At 40.6% G+C, this 26,011-nt stretch overlaps 1 protein-coding gene and 1 long non-coding RNA gene across 2 annotated transcripts in view; both read right to left on the minus strand.

Moving 5' to 3' along the window:
- Window positions 1-26,011, minus strand: part of LOC310737014 (transmembrane protein 263-B) — a 59,379-nt gene that overhangs the window by 24,758 nt on the left and 8,610 nt on the right. The window lies entirely within an intron of this gene.
- LOC310737196 lies at window positions 8,760-14,400 on the minus strand. The gene is made up of 3 exons (XR_014536780.1): window positions 11,985-14,400; window positions 11,534-11,832; window positions 8,760-11,344 (listed from the first exon to the last, which is right to left on the minus strand). It is a non-coding gene; the product is annotated as an uncharacterized lncRNA (long non-coding RNA).

Raw genomic sequence — 26,011 nt, forward strand, 5'->3', positions numbered from 1 at the left:
GCCTAAATCACCTTCTTACAGCTACTGCCTCAATCACCTTCTTACAGCTACTGCCGCAAACCGCCTCAATCACCTTCTTACAGCTACTGCCGCAAACTGCCTAAATCACCTTCTTACAGCTACTGCCTCAATCACCTTCTTACAGCTACTGCCGCAAACCGCCTCCATCACCTTCTTACAGCTACTGCCGCAAACCGCCTCCATCACCTTCTTACAGCTACTGCCGCAAACCGCCTCAATCACCTTCTTACAGCTACTGCCGCAAACCGCCTCAATCACCTTCTTACAGCTACTGCCGCAAACCGCCTCAATCACCTTCTTACAGCTACTGCCGCAAACCGCCTCAATCCTCAATCACCTTCTTACAGCTACTGCCGCAAACCGCCTCAATCACCTTCTTACAGCTACTGCCGCAAACCGCCTCAATCACCTTCTTACAGCTACTGCCGCAAACCGCCTCAATCACCTTCTTACAGCTACTGCCGCAAACCGCCTTAATCACCTTCTTACAGCTACTGCCGCAAACCGCCTCAATCACCTTCTTACAGCTACTGCCTGAAACAGGAGTTGGCTCGGGGATAAAGGCCGTGACGGCAAGTCTAATACATAAACATAGCAAGATCGGTTACCTCTACTGTCTCATTTTAATACTACACCCTCTTCAGGCAGAGACCTGAACACACCGAGAGAGAAAAGCAGAAGGTCAAAATCAAAACACAACCCCAGCGTTTCGGCACGGCCCTGTGAGAACGTGAATGAGCCGACCTTCCGCTCTGAATTTCCAACAGTGATTTAAAATTCAACAATGCAAACAAACCCAGACACAAGGCTTTGGTTTTTAGAGAACATCCCTGTCTCCTGCGCATCAGTCTGAGACACAGGCTGGTCCAAAACGGCTTGCTCTCACAGAAAAGGAAAAGGTTCTCAGACATGCAGCAGAAGGAACATGAGAGTTTAGCCAAGTCATGATATTATTTTCTGGCCCCTGGAAACAGAATGAAATCCTGAAAAAGCCTTTAGCCTGCTCACGCTAATCTCTGTCACTCCGAACACACCAAAGCCACAGGCGGTGAACACTCCAAAAGCAGGAGCAACAAAAACAACACAGTGTGCATGCCAACACAAAAAACTACAGCAAAAAAAAAAAAAAAACATGCCAGAAAAATAAACAAGACAAACAAAAAAGAATGTGTCCCCCCCTCCCCCATACACACAAAAAACTCAAACGTAAACATGCCAAAATATTTTTAAAAAAAAGTAAGAAACAAACAAAAAAAAAAAACACCCCCAAAGTGAACATTAAGAAAAAGAAAGTGTACAGAGAGTGAACACAAAAAACCCTAAAAAAAAGAAAAAAGAAAACCTACATTGTAAACACAAAAGTTTTTCACAGAGATACAAAACATACCTTACAACAGAAGTCACTGCCTCAAACTGCCCCATTAGTGCCTCAATCACCTTTTTACAGCTACAGCCTCAAACTGCCCCAAATCACCTTTTTACAGCTACTGCCTCAAACTGCCCCAAATCACCTTTTTACAGCTACTGCCTCAAACTGCCCCAATCACCTTTTTTTTTTTTTTACAGCTACTGCCTCTAACTGCCCCGATCACCTTTTTACAGCTACTGCCTCTAACTGCCCCAATCACCTTTTTACAGCTACTGCCTCAGACTGCCCCAATCACCTTTTCACAGCTACTGCCTCAGACTGCCCCAATCACCTTTTTACAGCTACTGCCTCAGACTGCCCCAATCACTTTTTTAGAGCTACTGCCTCAGACTGCCCCAATCACCTTTTTACAGCTACTGCCTCAAACTGCTCCGATCACCTTTTTACAGCTACTGCCTCCAACTGCCCCAATCACCTTTTTACAGCTACTGCCTCAGACTGCCCCAATCACCTTTTTACAGCTACTGCCTCAAACTGCTCCGATCACCTTTTTACAGCTACTGCCTCAAACTGCCCCAATCACCTTTTTACAGCTACTGCCTCAGACTGCCCCAATCACTTTTTTTTTTTTAGAGCTACTGCCTCAGACTGCCCCAATCACCTTTTTACAGCTACTTCCTTAGACTGCCCCAATCACCTTTTTACAGCTACTGCCTCAAACTGCCCCAATCACCTTTTTACAGCTACTGCCTCAAACTGCCCCAAATCACCTTTTTACAGCTACAGCATCAAACTGCCCCAATCACCTTTTTTTTTTTTTTTTTTACAGCTACTGCCTCAAACTGCCCCAATCACCTTTTTTTTTTTTTTTACAGCTACTGCCTCTAACTGCCCCAATCACCTTTTTACAGCTACTGCCTCAGACTGCCCCAATCACCTTTTTTACAGCTATTGCCTCAAACTGCTCCGATCACCTTTTTACAGCTACTGCCTCAAACTGCCCCAATCACCTTTTTACAGCTACTGCCTCAGACTGCCCCAATCACCTTTTTACAGCTACTGCCTCAAACTGCCCCAATCACCTTTTTACAGCTACTGCCTCAAACTGACCCAATCACCTTTTTACAGCTACTGCCTCAAACTGCTCCGATCACCTTTTTACAGCTACTGCCTCAGACTGCCCCAATCACCTTTTTACAGCTACTGCCTCAAACTGACCCAATCACCTTTTTACAGCTACTGCCTCAAACTGCTCCGATCACCTTTTTACAGCTACTGCCTCAAACTGCCCCAAATCACCTTTTTACAGCTACAGCATCAAACTGCCCCAATCACCTTTTTTTTTTTTTTTTTTTTTTACAGCTACTGCCTCAAACTGCCCCAATCACCTTTTTTTTTTTTTTTTACAGCTACTGCCTCTAACTGCCCCAATCACCTTTTTACAGCTACTGCCTCAGACTGCCCCAATCACCTTTTTTACAGCTATTGCCTCAAACTGCTCCGATCACCTTTTTACAGCTACTGCCTCAAACTGCCCCAATCACCTTTTTACAGCTACTGCCTCAGACTGCCCCAATCACCTTTTTACAGCTACTGCCTCAAACTGCCCCAATCACCTTTTTACAGCTACTGCCTCAAACTGACCCAATCACCTTTTTACAGCTACTGCCTCAAACTGCTCCGATCACCTTTTTACAGCTACTGCCTCAAACTGCTCCGATCACCTTTTTACAGCTACTGCCTCAGACTGCTCCGATCACCTTTTTACAGCTACTGCCTCAGACTGCCCCAATCACCTTTTTACAGCTACTGCCTCAAACTGACCCAATCACCTTTTTACAGCTACTGCCTCAGACTGCCCCAATCACCTTTTTACAGCTACTGCCTCAGACTGCCCCAATCACCTTTTTACAGCTACTGCCTCAGACTTCCCCAATCACCTTTTTACAGCTACTGCCTCAAACTGCCCCAATCATCTTTTTACAGCTACTGCCTTAGACTGCCCCAATCACCTTTTTTTTTTTCTTTTTTACAGCTACTGCCTCAAACTGCTTTAAATCACATTTGTACAGCCACTAAGCAACAAATCCGAACGATTTCCTGGATGGATTCCTCAAGCAATTTTGATGTTTTCTACTCTTTTTTTTTCTACCTGCACTTCATCAGCATTTGCTGGTTGACGTGTGAATATAAAAGTTGATCTAAACCAGATACTCTGCGTTCTCTTCATACACACGTATACAGACATTACAGTGAGAAATCCGGGAAGTAGCAGAGATCGCTGAAGCCTAGCCAGCCTACATCTCCAGTCCAATACACAGAGCATAACCTTTCACACTCACTGGGGGTTCATCAAAAAAAAACAAAAAACACCACAATGTTGCGACAATAGGAGCAATAACTACAAGCCTACATGAGGCAAAAAGACGGCAGTTACTAGCTGCTAATAAGAATGCAGGTCAGGTATCACACACAGCTTTATGTGTGGATGTTTTCAGAGAGCTTCTCCGTACCTCAGATTTGCTGTTGTTTCCGACCCACGTTACCTACAGCAACTGACAGAGGGGGAAAAAAGGTCACGAAGCAACTCATAGCTCGATCTTGAAGCTGATTCACTTTGTTTCTCGAGTGGAATGACGTCAATGGAAGTGCTGAGAAAGACACTTGGGTAGGATGCGCTGCCTGGAGCATTTACCTTGAAAAGTTCAAGACTTTTTTTTTTTTTACTTACTACAATATATTTACAGTATGGCTAATGTGTAAAATGTGTTACTGACTCAGACAATACACAACATGCAGAAAAGCATTGGGACCCCTGACTTTTCCAGCCGAATGTGGTTCTTCCCCAAACTGTTACCACAAAGACGGAAGCATGCGATTGTATACGATGTCTTTGGAAGTCGATAGCGTTGATTGATTTTCCTTTCAATTGGTCAGGTGTCCATATAGAGTATGAACCAGTTTGTGGCAATCTGATCAGAAGATTGGTATGTGCTTCTTTTTTAACATCCCATTGCACATTGGCTTATTTCCTGTTCTCAAGGCCTCCACTCTTCTGGGAAGATGTTCCACTAGATTGTGTGGAGATTTGTGCTCCTTCAGAGACTGGGGTGCAGTCTGCGTTCCAACTCGTGCCAAAGGTGTGAAGAAGAGCTCTCCGGACATGTTTGTGGTTTAATTTGACAGTTCTCCACTTCTGGGAAAGTATTTTTATGACTCATCTTGTACTTCTCTTAGTTTCAACCAATAAAATGCTCTGTAATGCAAGTATGCCCCACCCACAGAGTTCTTACTCTACAGTAGCAGCTCCTTTTTGGACATCCCCTTCCACCTCTAGTTCTCGTTTGCTGTTATAATAACCTCAACTTTTCTGTTCCACCAGATTTTGGAGTGCGCTTGTGGAGATTTGTGCGAGAATCATTCAGCTACAAGAGTGTTAGTAAAGTCAGGTACTGATGTAGGTGAGAAGGCCTGGGGTGCAATCAGCATTCCAATTTATCTCAAAAGGTGTGAAGGTCAGAGCTCTATAGTAAGCCACTTAAGATCTTTCACTCCAACCCGTGTAAAGCATATCTTCATGGAGCTGTTCAGGGGAGCAGTGTCATGCTGGAACAGGTTTGGGAAAATGTCATGCCTCCGAATTCAAAAACATCCTATACTTTTGTGTGCTTCCATCTTTGTGGTAACAGTTTGGGAAAGAACCACATATGGCTGAAAAAGTCAGGTGTCCCAATATATACAGTATATATATCCCAATAAGGCCTTCTCTTCTGGAAAACACTATCAGAACCACTGACCTACATTTACAACCTAAATTCTAATATTTGTTCCATGAAATTGTATTAAATTATTCCCAACCGTTTATTCTCTTCATTTCGTAGTGTTTCTCTTCGCCGAACTGCTTCCAGTACGTGTTTGTGGATGTTAGATTTTTTGTCCAATCAGATTTCAGCCTCTATGTGCTGCCATGTCAATCTAATCTGCCCAGGGCATTCAAAGTCTGTACGGCTGGCGTTTTTTTTTTTTTTTACCATAGTCTCCGTTTCTTTAACCAATCAGATTTCATATTCACCTCATAGGGCAGCTAGCTGGCACAGAGTAGTGTCAGCATTCTACGTCCTCTGATTGGTTGGTTGGTCAGAGGAAAACTGTTATAACCAAGTTCGACTGAAAAAACCCGGGTGTAGCTCTGCACACATTAATATATCCGAGTTACACTTTTTTATGCCTACGGAGGTCTCAGATATACTTAAAAATCCATTTTGAAAAAAAGATAGACATCGTGAGGAGGTCTGCCGACCCTGAAGCTAGCTAGCGTGTCTCAGCCTGGGAAAGGGTTTGTTCTCCACTTCCAGACCAGTGAATACGAGCGGTACCACTGGATTACAGCCTCTGAAGAGCGCTGCAAATTATGAGTCTGCATCTCTGATGAGTAGGTTGTATTTTACATTTTATTGTTCTTGTCATGTTATTAAACAAATATTGATTCTGAACTGCTCCAGATGATGTAGGTGCATAGTTGTAAGAGGTGTGGAGTCTTAACTGGGTTTCATGCTTTAGTAAAATGGTATTCAGCCTCCATATGTGAAATGTCTTTCTGTAATGCCACGTGTTGTTATATTGTGTTTTTGTATTGTATTGATTGTTTCTATAATCGCGACGTGATAGTGGTATTAAGAGGTGGATTAAGTCGGGTAAGTCCTCACTGAAGGCCCAGGTACCAAATGCACGGCCTGCCACTGCAAAAACATGTCTAAGGCTAATGGCTAATAAAATACATTTGGCGGAGAAAAAAAAACCATACAACTTAATCTATTAAACTATTGCTTGAAGCTTTTACAGTTTCAATATCGTTTCTAATGTATTAAGAAAAAGACGCGTGTTCCGTCTGCAACAGTTTCCCGAGAGGTGCCAAAGTCCATCTGCTGCTCATCACATCCTAAATCTGAAAAAAGAAAGCACGAGAAAGAGAGAAAGAATGACAGAATGAGAAATACTGAAGGTGAGAGAATAAAGCTGAACGACAAATAATAGGAGACGGATGTACGACGGGGACGAGAACGAGCGACAACGCAGAATAAAAGCTCTCTGTACAAGAAGAGTAATAGAGCCGAGAAAGAGAGGGAACGTGAAAATGTGAGAGGAGATAAAAATACATTACGAGGAGCTGTTTCAGAAATCAGGGACTACAGGTCACAGCTGTCCACGGTAGGTCTTAAGGTACCAGCACAATAACACACTCAGCAAAATATCATCTGATTTTCATTATCAAGAGAAAATCCAAAATAAATATCGAGATATCATTTGTTGTTAATATCGCACACCCCTACTCATGACCTTCTGCTCCAACGCCTTAACCAGTGCGCCTGTCAAAAGTCTGGAAACACCTTGTCTTTTATGGTTTTTGAGACACATGCATTGAGACACATTCCTGTTTACCGTAATTTCCGGACTATAAAGCGCACCCAAATATAAGCCACACCCACTGAATTTTACAAATATTTGATATTTTTAACATAAATAAGCCGCACCTGTCTATATGCCGCAGGTGTCTACATTAATGTTCTTTACACAAACTTTAACAAAAGACATGTTACACACGGTGTAATATATTTTGCGCTTCTTTTAGGAGCATAGCGGTATTTTGGGAATAGCATGCCACTGCTTTTTCCGCTATTACTGCGTGTGTTCAAGACGAGGATTATGTCCTTATTATTTTCTGATGCTCATTTCTAAGTTTCTTTGACTAACCCTTAACGCTGTTGCCAAGAAAAATAAAAAAGCACGAGTTTTGGAAACCTGTCTGTGCTTATATGATTTCTGTTGTAACTGGAGTTAGCGAGCTCTCCCTTCACCCAGACTCAACGCGTTACAACGGCTTGTATCTAAACAGTAGCCAACCAAGAAAGTCATTGTTCACTGTCTTCCTCCTTCCTTTCACAACTATTTCTCTCGGGAGTTTATGTTTTGGCATCGTTGTGCGTTTAAAAATCACCCGGTGGAAGCTTTTCTCCCGATGCAGTGCAGCTCAGAACACAGGTGAGGTGCGTTTTTTCATTTCCGTTCGGGAATTTCATTGGTCTTATGTTATAGGGCTCAGTTTTTCGGCCTAAAGTTTGTGAAACCGGAAAAAACCCAGGAAAAAACAAATTTTTAAATAAATAAAAATAAATTAGCCGCTTCGTTGTTTAAGCCGCGGGGTTCAAAGCGTAGGAAAAAAGTAGCGTCTTATAATCCAGAAAATACGGTACATGCAACAAACGACAAAAAGCAAATACACACAAGAATTGCACAGTGAATGAATGGAAGAAAGTTCTGTGGAAAGATGAGTCCAATTTAACATTTTGGCTCTACTAGAAGAACATGAGGTTAGCAGACTGCATCACCTCGACAGTCAAACATGGATTTGGAAGCTTGATAGTTTGGGGTTGTTATAGGGCAGGGAACGTTAGAGACTTATTCTGCTAAGTAAAAGGAACCAACATGGCAACCATTCCATCATTCAACACCTTGCAATTCTGTATAGAATGCGGCTCATTGGAACCGACTTCACCATACAACAAGACAACGACCTGAAACGTACGTCCAAGCGGTATTTAAAATGCAATCAATAATCTGGAGTTCAATCGGTCATGAAACGGCCACCTAAATCCTACTGAACCGCTCTGGGATGAAATCTCCAACTTACAAAAATGTTTTACAAGAGGGATGGCAAAGTATTTCAGTATGCTCAAAGAGTGTAAATCTCTTCTTCATGGATTAGAAATGAGTTTATTAGAGGGACAGCGCATGTAGGACGTTTTAGAGACAAGGTGAGGGAGGTGAGATTGAGATGGTTTGGACATGTGCAGAGGAGGGACATTGGGTATATCGGTAGAAGAATGCTGAGGATGGAGCCATCAGGAAGGAGGAAAAAAGGAAGACCAAGGAGGAGGTTTATGGATGTGGTAAAGTAGGACATGCAGGTAGTTGGTTTGAAAGAGGCAGATGTAGAGAACAGGGGGGTATGGAGACGGATGATCCGCTGTCGCGGTCCCTAATGGGAGCAGCCGAAAGAATAATCATGACATTAAAAAACACACACAAATACGTTGTTAGCTACTGGCCTTAACCGAGTCCTAAATTCAATTTTTCCAAGCCCAGCATCACTAAACCTGCACTTCCCCATAGCTTAAATATAAAATTAGTTTTATGTCTGTGGTACAATCCGAGAGAGATTTGCACCAATAAGAGAAATCTGATTGGCTGTCGCATCTAGGTCTCATTTGTGGATGTAATACAACAAATTGTATTCGGACAAGAGCAAGAAAGAACCACACCACAGAAACTAACAAACAAAAACAGGCATAAGACTTTTTAAGGCATAACATTTTTCATTTTTACATTTTAGACCTTTTTTTTTTTAAAGACTTTTTAAGTCCCTTCGGAAGCCATGCGTGTTGAGAAAAGCAATCTTACTCTTGCCACATCCGCCGCCTTTAAACTAACGCTTATCTTATATACATCAGATACATCAGTATATCCGAAGTGTTCAGTTTATATACAATTCTAAGGTTTACAGTGCGTGTCGCTAGAGGAAAGAGACTGTGAATGAAATACAGAGAAAAAAGTGTGGAAAAGTGTGAGCAGAGAAAAAGATGAAGTTGTTGGTTAATAAATGTCTCCATCCCCATGCCTAAGCAACACCACCACAATGAGGCACTGACACAAAAATTGTGTAAAGAGTGTAAAATCTATATTTTTTCCCATTTTATAATCATAAAACATGTAAAACAATGTGCATTTTATGTTTGTTTAGTCTGAATAACAAAAAATACTACAAAAAGTTTTAATAGTTTTAACAAAATGTTCCACAAGTTTACCATATTAAAAAAACAATAAAAACAAGAACTTTATAGATCATTCGCTCCAAAACAGCACCTAAAGCATAATTTTCTTGAAAGTAGAGCTCCAAAGTTGGCTAAAATGACTGTTTTCCACAGGCCTCCTAAAGGTTTTGCTCTTAACATTAACATTCTTAACCGTATGCCAGAGGAGGAAAGTAACAATTACATTTAATCTCGTTACTGGAATCGAGCAGGGTTTTTTTTTTGTGTGTGTATTTCTTTTGCGTTAGTTTTTTAAATCTGTAATTTTACTTTTACATAAGTATGTTTTGTTAAAGGATTGTATTTAAATACATTTTAAATCATATCCGTTAATGAGTAAAAAAAAAAAAAAAAAAAGAAGAAATGTTACCTCAGAATCTATAGCACTGGTTGACAGGCAAAACTCACAAGAAAGCAAGATGACCGTGATGAATCGAAAGAATTCCGAATCTGCATTTGCAATTTCTCGCATTATCGTAAATAACATTTTAACAAGAGATTTAGTTTTTTGCTGCAAAAGTGCATATTTCACATTCGACTCAAGTCATGGCCTGAAGTGTTTTTGTTTTTTGCATTTTCATTTGTGAAGGTCTTCCTTTAATAAAAAAAATATAAATAACTAGTTTGAGATTTATATCTCCTTGTTCTTTTATGAACTACGCTAGAATCCGTCGTTCCTTTTTATTTATGAGGATAAAAACAGTGTTTTGTTTGTCGCTTGGTGGTTTCTACTCATCACCAACATACAGTTCAGAATCAGTTCAACAGCAAGCAGAACATTTCGAGAGGAATAAATGATGGAAGAAACTCCAGACTCGAACTCGCCACAACACTTGTGACCTCATTTTAACGATCTTTTTTGAAGGTTTTAGGCTCCTGATCATTTGAATAATCAGTGTTTGACTCATTAATATCATTCTGTTAATAGATTTTCGTACTAAGAGTAACATTACAGTCATTTTTACATAAACTGAGTTGATTAAACAAGAGTTCTGTGACAAAAATGATAATAGGAACATTATAGTTAGAAATAAACTACAGTACTTTGGACACTTAAGTAGATTTAAAGGCAAAAACTTTAGTACTTTTAATCAAATCATATTTTACCATAGTCTACTTTACTTTAATACATGGTTTGTGTACTTCATCCACAAAGCAGAAAACAGTCTTTATTTGTTTTTAAAAAGAGAACTAAATGCCTGTAGTTTTAGTGAGGGAAAAAAAAAAAAAAAGGTACCATGCAGACTGCACAAAGCAGGGCCATCTCTCACAGCGTTATGAGCATTAAAAAAACAAAAAAAACAAAAGCAGCCAAAAGCTCCCCGTAAACAAAGGAGGCTTTAACGTCATATTACATTACACTCGAGGGGCTCTTGAGCTTTCCTTAGGTGTACTGATACAAAATGTGCTGCAATTTCATCATTAACTGCTGCTTAAAACACCCAAACAGGAACCAGGAATTGCAGCTAGAACGCACTCAGTCAGGAAACGAGCAGAAAAAAGAGAGATATTTTATGTCAAAAAGATGTCTGCTAGTTTAAAGTCTAAATGTGCAGTGGATTATGTAAGTATTCAACTCCTCTTTGAACTCGTCCACATTTTGCAGTATTGTGATTTCTAGAGTGTGTGTGCAATTTCAGTATTGTAGTACCACGTAAATACACAACAGTCAACCCCCCGATAATTCGTGGCTCGGAACTAACAGCAAGTTGCGGATTATCTTGCGATACCGAATGTTCAGGAAAGTTAGGGATAACTAACTTTTAAACTACGTTTTCATGAACTAATTTAATAAAAATGTTAAAAACACAATTTAATGTCTACATGAATTCACTAATTTTTTTTTGCCGGATTTCCTTTTTTAGAACGTAACCCCAGTGAGTTCCGGGGACCACTGAATTACGGATAAAAGTTTGTGGACACCAAACAAGAAGATTCTGATGTACATCCTATTCCACATTGTCCCTATTTGCTGTTATAATAACCTCCATTTTCTGTGAAGATGTTCCACTAGATTTTTGTTGGAGCTGGGAGGTTATCAGGTACATTATATGACCACTTTATGGCCATTAGCTGTTGTAATAACCTCAGTTCTTCTGCGAAGATGTTCCACTAGATTAGTTGAAGGTGGCAATCTTTGCCCAAAAGTTTGTAGACACCCGAACATAAGATTCGTTTTGGCTCTCTGAAGATCCCATTCCATATTTAGACCCATTTGCTGTTAAAAATAATAAAAATACTTTTACGGTTCACATATACACTACAGCACAGTGACATTCTTCCATGTCTCCACTAGTTCCTTTTTCGGTTATAATAACCTCCGCTTTTCTGGGAAGATGTTCCACTAGATTTTGGAGTGTGATCGTGTTGTTTTGTGTGAGATTCATTCAGCCAAAGCTTGTGTACTTAAGGTGGCTTAGGGTGCAGTTCCAATTCATCCCAAAATGTACAATACAAGGGTTGAGGTCAAAGCTCTACAACAGTGGTCCCTAAACCCCGGGCCGCAGACTGGCACTGGTCCGTGGGTCAATTGGTACTCGGCTGCACAGAAAGAAAACATAACTTACATTATTTCTGTTTTATTTATTATTTGATTCTGAACGGTTTTATTTTGGAAAAATATCGTATTTTCTCCGCCACATCTGTCTATGACTCACTCATGATGCCTCGGTCACATGTCTTACCTGCATCCACTACCTTCTTAAAGGGACTCCGGCCGCTAACACATAATACATTACCGCTAAACTGAAACCCCCAAGCGAGCAAAATGAACAAACAACAACATGGATTCACGTTTATTATTATATTTAGAAAATACAGTTTTTATGCCGGTCGTATCATTTGATTTTGTTGTATTTATCCGAAACACCTTAAAGGCCGGTCCGTGAAAATATTGTCCGACATTAAAACGGTCCGTGTCGCAAAAAAGGCTGGGGACCACTGTTCTATAGCCTCTCAAGATCTTCTACGCCAACCCATGTACAGCACTGCTTCATGCAGCTGGCTTTGTGTCATGCTGGAACAGGTTTGGATTTCCTATCTCACGTGAAAATTGGATTCTAATGTATCCAAAAACATTCTCTGCAATTTTGTGCCTCCAATTTTGTGGTTAAAAAAAAATAGAAGCCGATATGGCTGGAAAAGTCAGTTGTCCCAATAATTTTGCCATAAAGAGTTCATTAAAGGGTCATCTTCTAAAAGATGGTGATTAGCAATCGAAAAGTGCATTTTTAATATAATGTCCTAACATGCAAAACATAAATAAATATAGAACTTATTTTTAACTACTAACGTACATACAAAAATGAGAAACGGCAAAGAAATAAAAAAGAAGGAGAAAAGACAAGACATTCATCAATCCTCCGAGAGCACTGCGCAGAGCCTGCAGTCAGAAGCTGCACACTGGGGAAACGCCACGGCGAGGCGCATGAAACTTTTCTCCCCCGAGCGGATCACTTTCTGAGGGAAAAAAATCGGGTTTGTCATTCTGCCCCACATCCTGACATTTCATCTGCACTGTTCCAGCTTTAAGGGCTGAGAAAGAATACAGAGAGTGTGTAGAGTCTCAGCCTGGAGAGCAGCGTCACGCTTCTGAAAGTCCATTCGTAACGCTCAAACATTCCTTCTATAGCTCCTGTCATGCTTTACAGACTTCCGGTTGAAGCGGAATAATCCCAAAGACGCTTCATCGTGTTAGGGTTCCGTCAGGTGTGTCACAGGGATGAGACTATTTCAATATTCCTCTAAAATCTACCCAGAGACGTTGCTAGATCTTTAATTAATAAATACATTAAATATAAATGCTTCGGTTCATCAAGCAATTATGAAAAGCCAAGATTTTTATATGTTCATAATCATACTCATGTTAATGGCTAGGAATTTTCATTTGGCTAAATCTCGGTTGCACAGGGGTGGAAAATCACAGTTAAATTTTAAGAAACTTTTTCATGGGAATTTTAACTTTCCAGGAATTTCGAGGAATTTACAGAATTTTTTTTTCGAAATTAACGGGAATTAATTCGAAAATATCAGAAATTTATATAAACAATTTACAATTTTTTTTTTAATAATTACACAAATCACTTAGTTGAGTCAAAGTGGAGATAAACTATGGTCAAATATTACTCCAGTAAAAGTAAACTTTCACTTGAGTAAAAGAACGAAAGTATTTATTTTTTATTTTAACTATTCCAAGTACTATGGATTTATTATGGCTATAACGTTCCTATTATTATTTTTGTTAAAAATAATTTGCTTAATCAACTAGGCAACTCACCAATCTATTAATAGAATGATATTAATGAGTCAAACACTGATTGATATCTGCTGCATTAAAATAATCAGGAGCCCAAAACCTTCTTTTTCAATAACTTGAAAAAATAGATAAATAAAAAAAAAAATTCACGTAGATACTGGAATTCTATTGGTGTTGTGGCGAGTTCGAGTCTGGAGTTTCCTTCTTCATTTATTCCTCTCAAAATGTTCTGCTTGCTGTTGAACTGATGCTGAACTGTATGTTGGTGATAAGTAGATACACCAAGTGCCAATCAAAACAAGTTCAAAACGGAGCGTGCGCTCGACACTGATTGGTGGATTACTGTGTGTTTCACCAGTTAATTTTAAGTAAATGACGGATCGACGGATTTAGCAAAATGTAGCCGAGTAAAAAAAAGATCTGACTTTGAAATGTAGTGATGTTAAAGTCTCCTTAAATAGAAATACTTCAGTAAAATACACATACATGGAAATACATGGCTTCTTAAAACACTAACGAATTACATTTACTTCCTTACTGTCCACCACGGGCAGTAAGTCTGCATGTGATTGATGAAAGTGCAGGTCAACTACATATAAGATCCCTGTTATTGGTTAACCTGCAATTATAAAAAATTCCCAGTTTATTCCTAGTAATTGCTATTAATTCCTGTTAATTCCCATGGCAAATTTCCAGTCTGAAAAAGTCCTGAAAATTTGCATTCCTGCGCTGAATTAATTCTTTAGTAGATTTTTTTTGTTAACAAAGGAAATTAAGTGGGTGAAGTGACCGACATATTACATCATCAGATGGCAGTGACTAGTTAAAGTAAACTTTTTTTGTCCCACGGACCAGTTTCACAAATGGGGTGACTAACGCATAACTAACAGCAATAATGTGTGTATTACAGTATATTACTGTTATACATACGAGAACATACGTTTAAGTCAAAGAAGGACTTTTAATTTGACAGGTATAAAAAGGGATGCTAGCGTGGTGGTAATACACGCGGTAGTAAGTAGCTAGCGTGTCCTATCACTGATAGGTGAGGCACATGTCGCGGGTCGATCCTGAGACCGTTAATCAATATGTTAGACAACAGTGTAAGTGCACGCATGGACCAGTTTCTTGTAAAGGAAGGCGCAAAACCTGCAAATATCTACAGGAGACTTCAAGCAGAGTACGGGGATAAGACGCTCAGTAAGACTTTTGAGATGTGAAAAGGTTTCAAAGACGACCGTACATCCCCCACCGATGATCCCAAGATAGTCGTGTTGGTTCCCTGATGATAAAGTGAAGCAGGATGGTTCAGGCGTACTGACAAATCTTCCTATGATAAAACTTTTAATGCGTTAGTTTAACGCTGGCCCATTACCAAATGATGCTCGGCCCCGTTTGGGTCCGTACCCATTTTTTGGGGGATACCTAGGGTAAAGGCCCTGTGTTAGGCACAATTTCATGTTTCCCTGATTAATTTATTCTTTTAATTTCCCAAAGCACAGAGTAATATCTTTGCTCATTGAATTGTCTGTCTGTGCTGGGCTTCTGCTGATTTCACCCCCCCCCCCCCCCCCTAAAAACAGACAACAAGCACGTTGACTTTTCTTCCTTCTTTTTTCTTTTTTTTTTACACTCAAGCTGTTAGCTGTCCTCTTCAAACCGCTCCATGCTGCACATTTGGTCAACAGAACGAATCGGTGAATCAATGTGAACAGATCATTTAACTGAACAGATCATTTAACTGATTTAAACAAGCAAAATGCCGACTACAGCAAAACCCAGCCGCCAGTTTCCCCTTCACTCCTTTACCCATTTGTGCGCGTGTCTATGTGCACTGTGTATCAAATATATGCATGAATGCGTTCTGGTGTACGACAAACTAATAAGACATTTTAAAATTGTATGCAAGTATATAATTACGCATTTTTTTTAGTATTTAGATTTACAGTATTTTTATATCATTATAATGTATAATTATATACAATTATTTTTAGATAATTATATATTATATATTTTTATATAGTTCGGAATAATTCAAAACAGTTTGTACTTATAAATGACTTAAAATTGATTGAAAAACTATTTTATTATTGTTTTATTTGAATAATAAACACCCCTCACATATGAAACTGAAATTGACAAATGAAACGTGGATATATTTTACAGTAGTCAATGTGCAGTTTGTACAGATTTACTGTCCTCTAAAAAGAACAACATACAGCCATTATTCTGTAAATAACTGGCAGCAAAAGTGAGTACACCCTCAGTGAAAACAGCTGTATCCATGCAAAGCCAGGTGTCCTATTCACCATGTTCACGTCTGCTTGACAGGACCATACGAGTTTGTGTATCTTATATTAGAGCAGTTCTAAATCTGGTGCTTTGAGTACAATTCTCTCATGGCAAAGACTCAGGATTTGAGAATTAGAATTGTTGCTCTCCACAAAGATGGCCGAGGCAATAAGATCAGTATCACCCTGAAACTAAATTACAGTACGGCCCACAAAAGCTTTGCAGAAGAAAACCAGTCCAAGAGCATGAATTACTGGAACCATGTCCTGTGGTCTAATAAGACTAATATAAACTCGTTTGGCTCAGATGGTGTCCAGCATAAGTTGTGAATCCCTGGTGAGAAAAAAACAAGAAAATTGTGTCTTGCTTACAAGCTTGGTGGTGGCAGCATCATGGTCTGAGGCTGCATGAGTGCTGCTGGTACTGTGGAGCTGCAGTTCATTGAGGGAAACATGGATTCCAACATGTACTGCGACATTCTCAAGCAGAACATGATGCCCTCTGTTCCTTAACTGGGCCACACTGAAGTTTTCCAACATAAAAATGACCACAAAAACACAAGTTTACAACTGCTTTGCTGAAAAAGGTGAAGGTGAAGGTGATGGCGTGGCCAAGTATGTTTTCAGACCTGAACCCTATTGAGCACCTGTGGGGGATCCTAAAGCGGAAGGTGGAGAAGCGCCATGTGTTCGACATTTAGCGGCTCCGCGATGTCATTATGGAGGAGTGGAAGAGGATCCCAGCAACAACCTGTGCAGCTCTGATGAATTCCATGTCCAGGAGGATTAAGGCAGTGCTTTGACACAGTTTGGACACAGTTTTGACATGTTCATTAGGGGTGTACTTACTTTTGTTGCGTTATTTAGACAATAATGGCTGTATGTTGTATTTTTGGAGTTATTTATAGTAAATCTGTACTGCTGTACAAACTGCACATTGACTACTTTAAAATATAGCAGTTTCATTTCATATATATATTTTATATATATATATATATATATATATATATATATATATATATATATATATATATATATATATATAAAATGTATTTTTCTTTAAGAAATACTAAAATGGTTGCTAAAACGTGAGGGGTGCACTTACTTTTGTGAGATACTGTGTCTGTCCGTCTATGATATTAACAAATATTTTGATAAATATTGCGTATTGTAGAAATGCCCTGAATGATATGATTTCGCCTCGGCACCCATACTGGGCTACACGTTACACGGTTCTGCTCACAGCTCACAGTTTCTTGTTATTTCATCACTTATCTAACAGATTTTCCGTAATTTTGGCACATTGTGGGTTAAGAAGCGATGTTTGTTTTCACGAAGCAGTTTTTAATAGTTGGCCGGGACCCCACGCCTCTTCCCAAACGCTTTCTCTGTAAACAGTTTGTCTTGCAGAACAGATTTGCACAGAATGCTGATGAGCAGGAAAAGAGCGAGTCGTGAAGAAAAATGAACTTCGCACTCATCTTGCAGGAGATTTGGCTGCAGCTCTGCTCGTGTCGGTGGACGGCAGATGTAACCATGGACACGCGGGGGGTCTCGAACCTCTCGTGCATTCCTCCTTTCCTCCGTCCTGCACGGAGGTGTTTATGACAAAGCGTCTGAATACTTCTGACTGGCTCTCGGTGGAATCACTTCCCCCGTGGGAATGAACGCCAGGTACCATTAGGTTCTCTGCTAACAGGCGAGACATGAGTGCAGGGAGGACAAGAAGACATCTCACACAGCTTGGAAAATCCTGACACTTCTGTCGGACCCTCATTTGTCCGATAATAGCACACGGTAGAGGAAGAGAGAGAGAGAGACACACAGAGACAGAGAGAGAGAGAGAGAGAGAGAGAGAGAGAGAGAGAGAGATGAAGGGAGAGTTTGCATCGTCATTATTTTCTAAATAAAGAAAGAAGAAACATCACAAGAAATGAGACAAGGAATAAAATAGACAGAGAGAGAGAGAGAGAGAGAGAGAGAGAGAGAGACTGAGATAGATAGATAGATAGATAGATAGATAGATAGATAGATAGATAGATAGATAGATAGATAGATAGATAGATAGATAGATAGATAGATAGATAGATAGATAGATAGATAGATAGATAGATAGATAGATAGGAAGGAGAAGAGATGGAGGGAAAAAGAGTGTGTGTGTGTGTGTGTGTGAGAGAGAGAGAGAGAGAGACACAGAGGGAGAGAGAGAGAGAGAGAGAGAGAAGGGGGAAATGTAGAAGAGATTGCGTTGGCATTATTTTCTAAATAAAGAAAGAAGAAACACGATAAGAAATGAGACAAGGAATAAAAAAAGACTGTGAGAGAGAAAGAGAGAGAGAGAGGACGTATAGAGAGAGAGATCCGCGGAGGAAGAGGGATAAAGAAGACCTAGAGATAAAGTCAAATGTCAGCATGAATAAACACAAAGAGCAGGTAAAGAGGGAAAAGACACACTGTGTGTAACTACCACACACATCACATCTAACAGGGATAAAAAGAGAGAGAGAGAGAGAGAGAGAGAGAGAGAGAGAGAGAGAGAGAGAGAGAGAGAGAGAATATTGTACTGTTCCAAACATAATTCTATCCAATTATTTCCCTCTCACACAATTCTCTCCATTTAGAGCAGAAATGAGCAAGACTCTAAAAAGACAGATAAATGGAAAGAATGAAAAAAAAATGTCAGATTGAGAGGGGGAGGAAGAGTCTGAAACGAAAGAAAGTTGAGTGAAAAAGAGAGCGAGGATGAGTCTAAGAACAGAGTGATGGGGGAAGAGTCTAAAAACAGAATGTGTGTTAAGAGTAAAAAGGGAGAGAGACAAAGGGAGGAAGGGAAAGTGGAAAAGGGATGGAGAAATAGTGTGAAGGAAAGCAAGAGAGAGAGAGAGAGAGAGAGAGAGAGAAACATAAAAATGCAAATGTGCTTGGAGTACGAGAAAGAGAAAACAAGAAAAAGAGAGATGGAGAGGATGATAAAGGCAAGATGGGACTGGGAGAATGAAAGAGTCATGGATAGGAGGGAAAGAAAGAGAAAAAGAAGCGAAACAGAGTGAAAGAGAAAATAAGCAGTGATCATTTCCGGTGTGTTTCGTCACTGGACTTTACGCTCGTCCTGCACTGAGGGGAACGGAAGCTCCGCAGTCTCTCGTTCCTCTAAACAAAAGGAGCGAATGATGGAGTCATCACACACATTCCTGCACCCTGTCATTATCATGACACGAGTGGAGGTGAGAAGAACGGATAAACACGTTCTACCTTTTTTCAGGCGAGAGCTTGTGTCACCTTTGTGCCATTACTGTCTGAGAACAGTTCATTCATGTGTGGAAGGCGTGGCCTCTGGCTCAGTTAGTTCAAGTGGAGGCGTGGCTTCTGGAACAGTCAGTTCAAGTGAAGGAGGTGTGGCTTCTGGAACTGTCAGATCAAGACAAGGAGGTGTGGCTTCTAAATCATTCAGTTGAAGTCAAGGAGGTGTGACTTCTGGAACAGTCAGTCCAAGTAAAGGAGGTGTGGCTTCTGGAACAGTCAGTCCAAGTGAAGGAGGTGTGGCTTCTGGAACAGTCAGTCCAAGTGAAGGAGGTGTGGCTTCTGAATCAGTCAGTTCAAGACAAGGAGGTGTGGCTTCCGAATCATTCAGTTGACGTCAAGGAGGTGTGACTTCTGGAACAGTCAGTCCAAGTAAAGGAGGTGTGGCTTCTGGAACAGTCAGTCCAAGTGAAGGAGGTGTGGCTTCTAAATCAGTCAGTTCAAGACAAGGAGGTGTGGCTTCCGAATCATTCAGTTGAAAGTCAAGGAGGCGTGGTTTCTGGAACAGTCAGTTCAAGTGAAGGAGGTGTGGTTTCTGGAACAGTCAGTCCAAGTGAAGGAGGTGTGGCTTCTGAATCAGTCAGATCAAGACAAGGAGGTGTGGCTTCTGAATCAGTCAGTTGAAGTCAAGGAGGCGTGGTTTCTGGATCAGTCAGTTCAAGTAAAGGAAATGTGGCTTCTGAGTCTGTTAGTTCAAATCAAGGAGGCGTGGTTTCTGGGTCGGTCAGTTCAAGTGAAGGAGGCGTGGCCAAACATTTAAAAGATGGAAAGCTCAGTAATCTTAGTAATTCTCAGTAATTTTGACCATGGCATGACCGTTGGATCTGAACAGGTTCACAGAAACTGGATGTTTGATGATCAGAAGAAATCAGACGGCATTAACCCCCCCCACCAAAACACACACACACACACACACACACACACACACACACACACACACACACACACACACACACACACACACATTAAGTTTAAAGCAGCAGTCTTGAAGTTTAGCCTCAGAGTTTATTCCCCACCTAAAGTTCCTCTCTTTGGCTGTGATAAAGCAGACGGTGTGAGACGCAGCCCTGAGTGTGTGTGTGTGCGCGACACCGCAGTGTGACTGTGTGGTTAATGGATGAGAAGCTGCAGGAATTTTCCTACAGTTCAGCAGAAAGCACCATAATCACACAGATTTCCCAGAGAGCTAAAAAAAAAAACCAACCATAAACTGTGAACTCGGAAATGATTTGGACAGTAATGCATGCGTGTTTATTCTGGCTCGGTGCTTTCACTCCTAACATGATCAGCTTTGTATGCTGCGTACGAACAAATCAAAACATTTTATGAAGCTATTTTGCCAGGACATCAATTTCCCTCCTACTGGAATTATTTTAGAGAATATGATAGTTTTGATGGTTTTGCTGCGGCTGCATTCTGCAGTCTGGACTCATTTGTTGTTGTTTTTTTGCTGTATGTTTAAAGTTTTAAGCTGTTTTCAAGCACAGCAGTTGTTTAATGTACTGTTGTTCAATGTAACTATTAACGTATAAAAACTGCAGTGCATCATTCTGCAATCGATAAAAAAGGAAATCAGACCAATTAGTAACACCCTTTCATGTAATGGTCTTTATTTACAATTGTTCACAATTTATGATTTATTTCTGTTTTCCTTCGATGTGAACACTTTTCTGTCCAAAACCACATTTTATATTTCTTTTATTCTCTGAGATCTACTTTAAATACAAAACATTTTTTAGAAACATTTTTATTACAATTTAGGATCACAGCTGCCGTTCTGGTAGGACTACTGCATATTTCCCCATTTGAAAAGGTAAGGGAAAGGGGTGTGGCCTCGTAGTTGTCAGTTCAAGTAAAGGGGGCGTGGCCTCAGAGCCGGTCAGGTCAAGTGAATTAGGTGTGACCCTTGGGTCTGTTAGATCAAAGGAAGGAGGTGTAGCCTCGTCGGCCAGTTTAAGTGAAGGGGGTGTGGCCTCTGGTTCAATTAGTTCAACTGAAGAAGGAAGGGCCTCTGGGTCCCTCAATTCAAGTGAAGGAGGCGTGGCCTCAGGGTCTGTTAAATCAGGTGAAGGAGGCGTAACCTCTGGGTCCGCCAAGCCAAGGAGGCGTGGCCTCTGGGTCTGCCAATTCAAGTGAAGGAGGCGTGGCATCTGGGTAGGGAAGTTTAAGTGAAGGAGGCGTGGCATCTGGGTCTGTCAGTTCAAGTGAAGGAGGCGTGGCATCTGGGTAGGGAAGTTTAAGTGAAGGAGGCGTGGCCTCTGGGTCTGTAAGTACAAGTGTAGGAGGCGTGGAATCTGGGTCTGTCAGTTCAAGTGAAGGAGGCAATGGCCTCTGGGTCTGTCAGTTCAAGTGAAGGAGGCATGGCCTCTGGGTCTGTCAGTTCAAGTGAAGGAGGCATGGCCTCTGGGTCTGTCAGTTCAAGTGAAGGAGGCATGGCATCTGGGTAGGGAAGTTTAAGTGAAGGAGGCGTGGCCTCTGGGTCTGTCAGTTCAAGTGAAGGAGGCATGGCATCTGGGTAGGGAAGTTTAAGTGAAGGAGGCGTGGCCTCTGGGAAAGTTAGTTGAAGTGAAGGACACGTTCTCTAGGTCACTTATTATATGTATAGGAGGCTTGGCTTTTGAGTCTGTTAATTCTAATTAAACAGGTGTGTTCTTTGTGCTGGTCAATTTTAATAAAGGAGTTATAAGCTATATTGTATTATTCATCCTTAATCTAAAAAAAAAAAAGAAAGAAATTAAGATGAAAAGAAAGATAAAATTTGCACTCTTGGCTCTTTTAGCCTGTGCCATAATGGCAGATGAAAATGTTGACCATATAGTAACTCAGTATCTGCCCTCTCTGCCTCTCCCAGTAATCCATCACCAGACTCGTACCCTGTGATCGCTGCATATGCCGATGTGGCATCTTTCTGCCCGAGGCCAAAAAAGAAAAAAAAAAAAATTAGAAAAAATACAGACTCAGGCCGAAAACACAGGTGGACGCTGTGCCTCGCACCTCGTCCGGCCCACCAGCCCATCCATCATACTTTCACAGAGCATCACACACGCTGCGGCACACACACATCCGTGTGCACTGGATCTGTCAGGATGATGGAGTGGCTCACGCGGCCCCCAGCAAACAGGACACAAGCAGGAAAAGTCAATAAAAGCTTCATTTCGCTCTATTATTAGCTCATCCGACTGTCGGAGTCCTCTTCGGTAGCCGTTCGTAACAGGATGCTGCAGACCGTGAGGGGTCGTTTAATATCAGCGCACTTTAAAAAGAACATGTCGCTCAACAACACTAGCGTTCATAATAGGGATTAGCAGACAATGCTAATGTACGCTATTCTAACTGCACCAATTGGCTATTAAAAGGTAAAAAAAATCAGATCGAATGACTTCCTTTTTCTGTGTGTGTGTGTGTGTGTGTGTGTGTGTGTGTGTGTGCGCGCGTGTGTGCGTGTGTGGCAGCTGGCTTTCAAAAGGCGAATGTGAATGAAAATGAGAAAATAACGTTAAAAGAATGGCTGAATCTCTGGTGCCATCTTAATGAATGTTTTGGAGCCTAATAGCATGAGTGGATCGTTAGAGAAACCCACGGAGAACCAAGGAATAAAGCAAACAAAAACAACAAAAATAAAAATAAGACATTAAATAAGTGAAAAGAAATACAACATTAAGCCAACATTTTGTACAACCAAGTATACATCATATTAAAAGTTGATTGATAGTGGATTGTAATTGGCGATTGAAAAAAAAAATACAGATTAAAATCAACCAATAGATTTTAAAATACATTTAAAAAAAAATAAAACACTCCATGTGAAATAGTACTGAACTTTATAACAAACATAAAAAAAAAAACAGTACTGAATGAAAATGTGCTAAAGAAAATAAATATGTATATATACATTAATATAATTATATAATGAATAAATTCTAAATAATAAATATAATACAGCGCTCTCCGTGCAGCGCGCGGTCTCGCGTGTAAAAACACGAAAAAAAACAGCACATGACATCAGCGATTCGCCTCTAGAGGCCGCTCTCGTATTGACAGCGGACAGGAAGCTGGAAAAAATCTGTATGGATTTTTTTGCCGATTTTTTACCAAAACCGGTTAATTGGCAAAACCGATTAATCGGTTGACCTTTACACTATAAAAACTAAGACGCACAAAACTAGCTCCATGAAGATAAGCTTTACATGAGAGGTCGAACAAAAGATTTTAGCGATACCGATAGCAAGGTTGGATCGCACTTGCTGATAACCGATTAATCGACCAGAGAAAATTTTTTTAAAATAAAACAAACATAACACTATGTTAAATAGTACAAAATATAAATATTTTTGAAAATTTAAGTCGTGCATTCAAACCGAAATAAAAAGTAACACTCCGAATAAAGCTACATCCAAAACGAATCAAGAAAACACACTTCAACAAAGAGCTTGTAGCATCAGTGACTCGCCTCTAGAGGTCGCCTCAGTGTGAACGAAAGGCCAAAAAACAAAGAGAAAATGTGAATTTTTAAACTAAAATTTATAATTAGGGACATGACCTTAGTGTTGCTCTTTAGTAAAGAAAAAGGACTTCTTATGCGATTAATCGATGGAATAATCGGTAGAATATTCGCTAAAATAATCGATAGCTGCAGCCTTAACAGGGGTATTGAAAATTGTATTGAAAATTTCATGCATTACTTTCAAAGACATCCGTTACAATTGTGTGCCTCGAATTTGAAGTTTTGAAAAGCACATATGGCTGGAAAGGTCAGGTGTCCCAATACTTTTGTCCATATCAGCTGGTAGCCATGACATTAAAGCTGAAAGAATCTGAACCTTGAGATCTTTCCGACCGCATGCTCACCAGTTTTTTTTTTACATATCGGCGTGAATGAGGATTTATTTAACGCAGCACAGAGGTGCACAGCGGGACTCGAAGTTCCTCGACGAGGCGGAGAGAGCGGCGCGGCGTTCCGCACGTGCCAATTACTTACGCCTACGCGACGTTTCAAATACCCGTTCCTGACAGGTGCGTCTTTTGGAAACATCCATGAAGAGAACATGAGATCGAGAGAATAACAAAGCCAGTTAAAGTAAGAGAAAAATGCTAATATGCCAGACGGAGTAACAGGAAGCGTCTGTTTTACACCTCGACTCTTCCACACCTCGATCCCTTCATCCGAGCATATAATCAAAGATGCAAACGAAGCCGAGACGTCTTCATGAGGGCGCTCTTTCAGAGAGCCAGGTAAACGCAGCGAATACGTGCGAAATGAAATACGTGCGAAAAATCTGCTCACACCCGGTCTCTGTGATTTTTTTCCCTCCTCGTAACATTCGTGCCTTTTAATGGCTAGCACCTGCTACTGACTGGATGAGTGTGATAACGAGAAATGCAAGTCGGTGCAGAGGAAAACAAAAATACAATGAGACCTATATTCTCTGTGTAATCTGCCCTAGCATTAGCATGCTAGCAATCCCCTGACCTCTGGCTCCCACATGTGTCGGTCGTGACTGGATCTAGTTTCGGAGTAAGCGTCATTTTGTTTTATTGTTTTTGTAAGTAAACCGATGGCGCTAGGTGAAAGTTGGTTATTTTGTGTTAAGGTCCTCCTGTTACCCCACCAAAACCTGTTGTGTTGGCAAAGCACAGAACGACCTCATTACCAACCCGGGAGAGCCAGAGAGAGAAAAATAGCAAGCCTGAGCTCCATTAGCTCACACTACACCTCTGCACGGATATATACACTAATGAGTGTGAGGGAAAGACAGAGTGAGAGAAAAACCAAAAGAGATAAAGTGACTGACAGAGACTGGCAGATAAACAGACTGACAGAAAGACTCACAGAGACACATTTATAGCGAGAGAGACTGACAGAGAGACAAACAGATACAGACTTATAGAAACAAACTTACAGAGCGACACAGGGAGACAGACATAAAGAGAAAGATTTACAGAGAGAGAGAGAGACAGACTTTCAAAGAGAGACAGACTTACAACAGACAGAGAGAGTCTGAAAGAGAGATAGATTTACAGAGAAACAGAGAGACAGACAAAAAGAGAAAGATTTACAGAGAGAGACAAAATAAAGAGAGACAGACAGAGAGAGCGAGAGAGATACTTTCAGAGAGACAGACAGAAAGAGAGTGAGTCTAAAAGAGAGACAGATTTACAGAGAAACAGAGATAGACAGACAAAAAGAGAAAACTTACAAAGAGAGACATAATAAAGAGAGACAGACAGAGAGAGAGAGAGAGAGAGAGAGAGAGAGAGAGAGATATACTTTCAAAGAGAGACAGACAGAGAGAGAGTGAGTCTGAAAGAGAGACAGATTTACAGAGAAACAGATAGACAGACAAAAAGAGAAAGATTTACAAAGAGAGACATAATAAAGAGAGACAGACACAGAGAGAGAGAGAGAGATACTTTCAAAGAGAGAGACAGAGAGAGAGAGAGTCTGAAAGAGAGACAGATTTACAGAGAAACAGAGAGAGACTTACAACGAGAGATAGACTTAGAGACATACTTTCAAACAAGGAACAGACTTAAAACAGACAGAGAGAGTCTGAGAGAGAGAAACAGATTTACAGAGAAACAGGGAGAGACAGACAGACAGAGAGAGATATAGACTGAGACAGAGAGAGAGACAGGCAGAGTGAGAGACAGATTCAGACTGAGAGCGAGACAGACTGAGACAAGGAGAGATTGAGAGAGACTGAGAGAAAGCCAGATAGAGTGAGAGAGACAAACAGATAGAGAGAGAGACAGACTGACAGAGAATTAAAAGACACATACATACTGGCAGACAGAGACAGACAAAAAGACAAAAGAAAAACTGACAGAGACAAGAGGCTGATGGTTGTTAGTCGCTGCTGACAAATAACCGACAAACAGAGACGGACAGAAAGATGGAAGGAAAAAA

This window comes from Silurus aristotelis (assembly GCF_946808225.1).
Source record: "Silurus aristotelis genome assembly, chromosome: 14".
Taxonomy (NCBI): Eukaryota; Metazoa; Chordata; class Actinopteri; order Siluriformes; family Siluridae; genus Silurus; species Silurus aristotelis.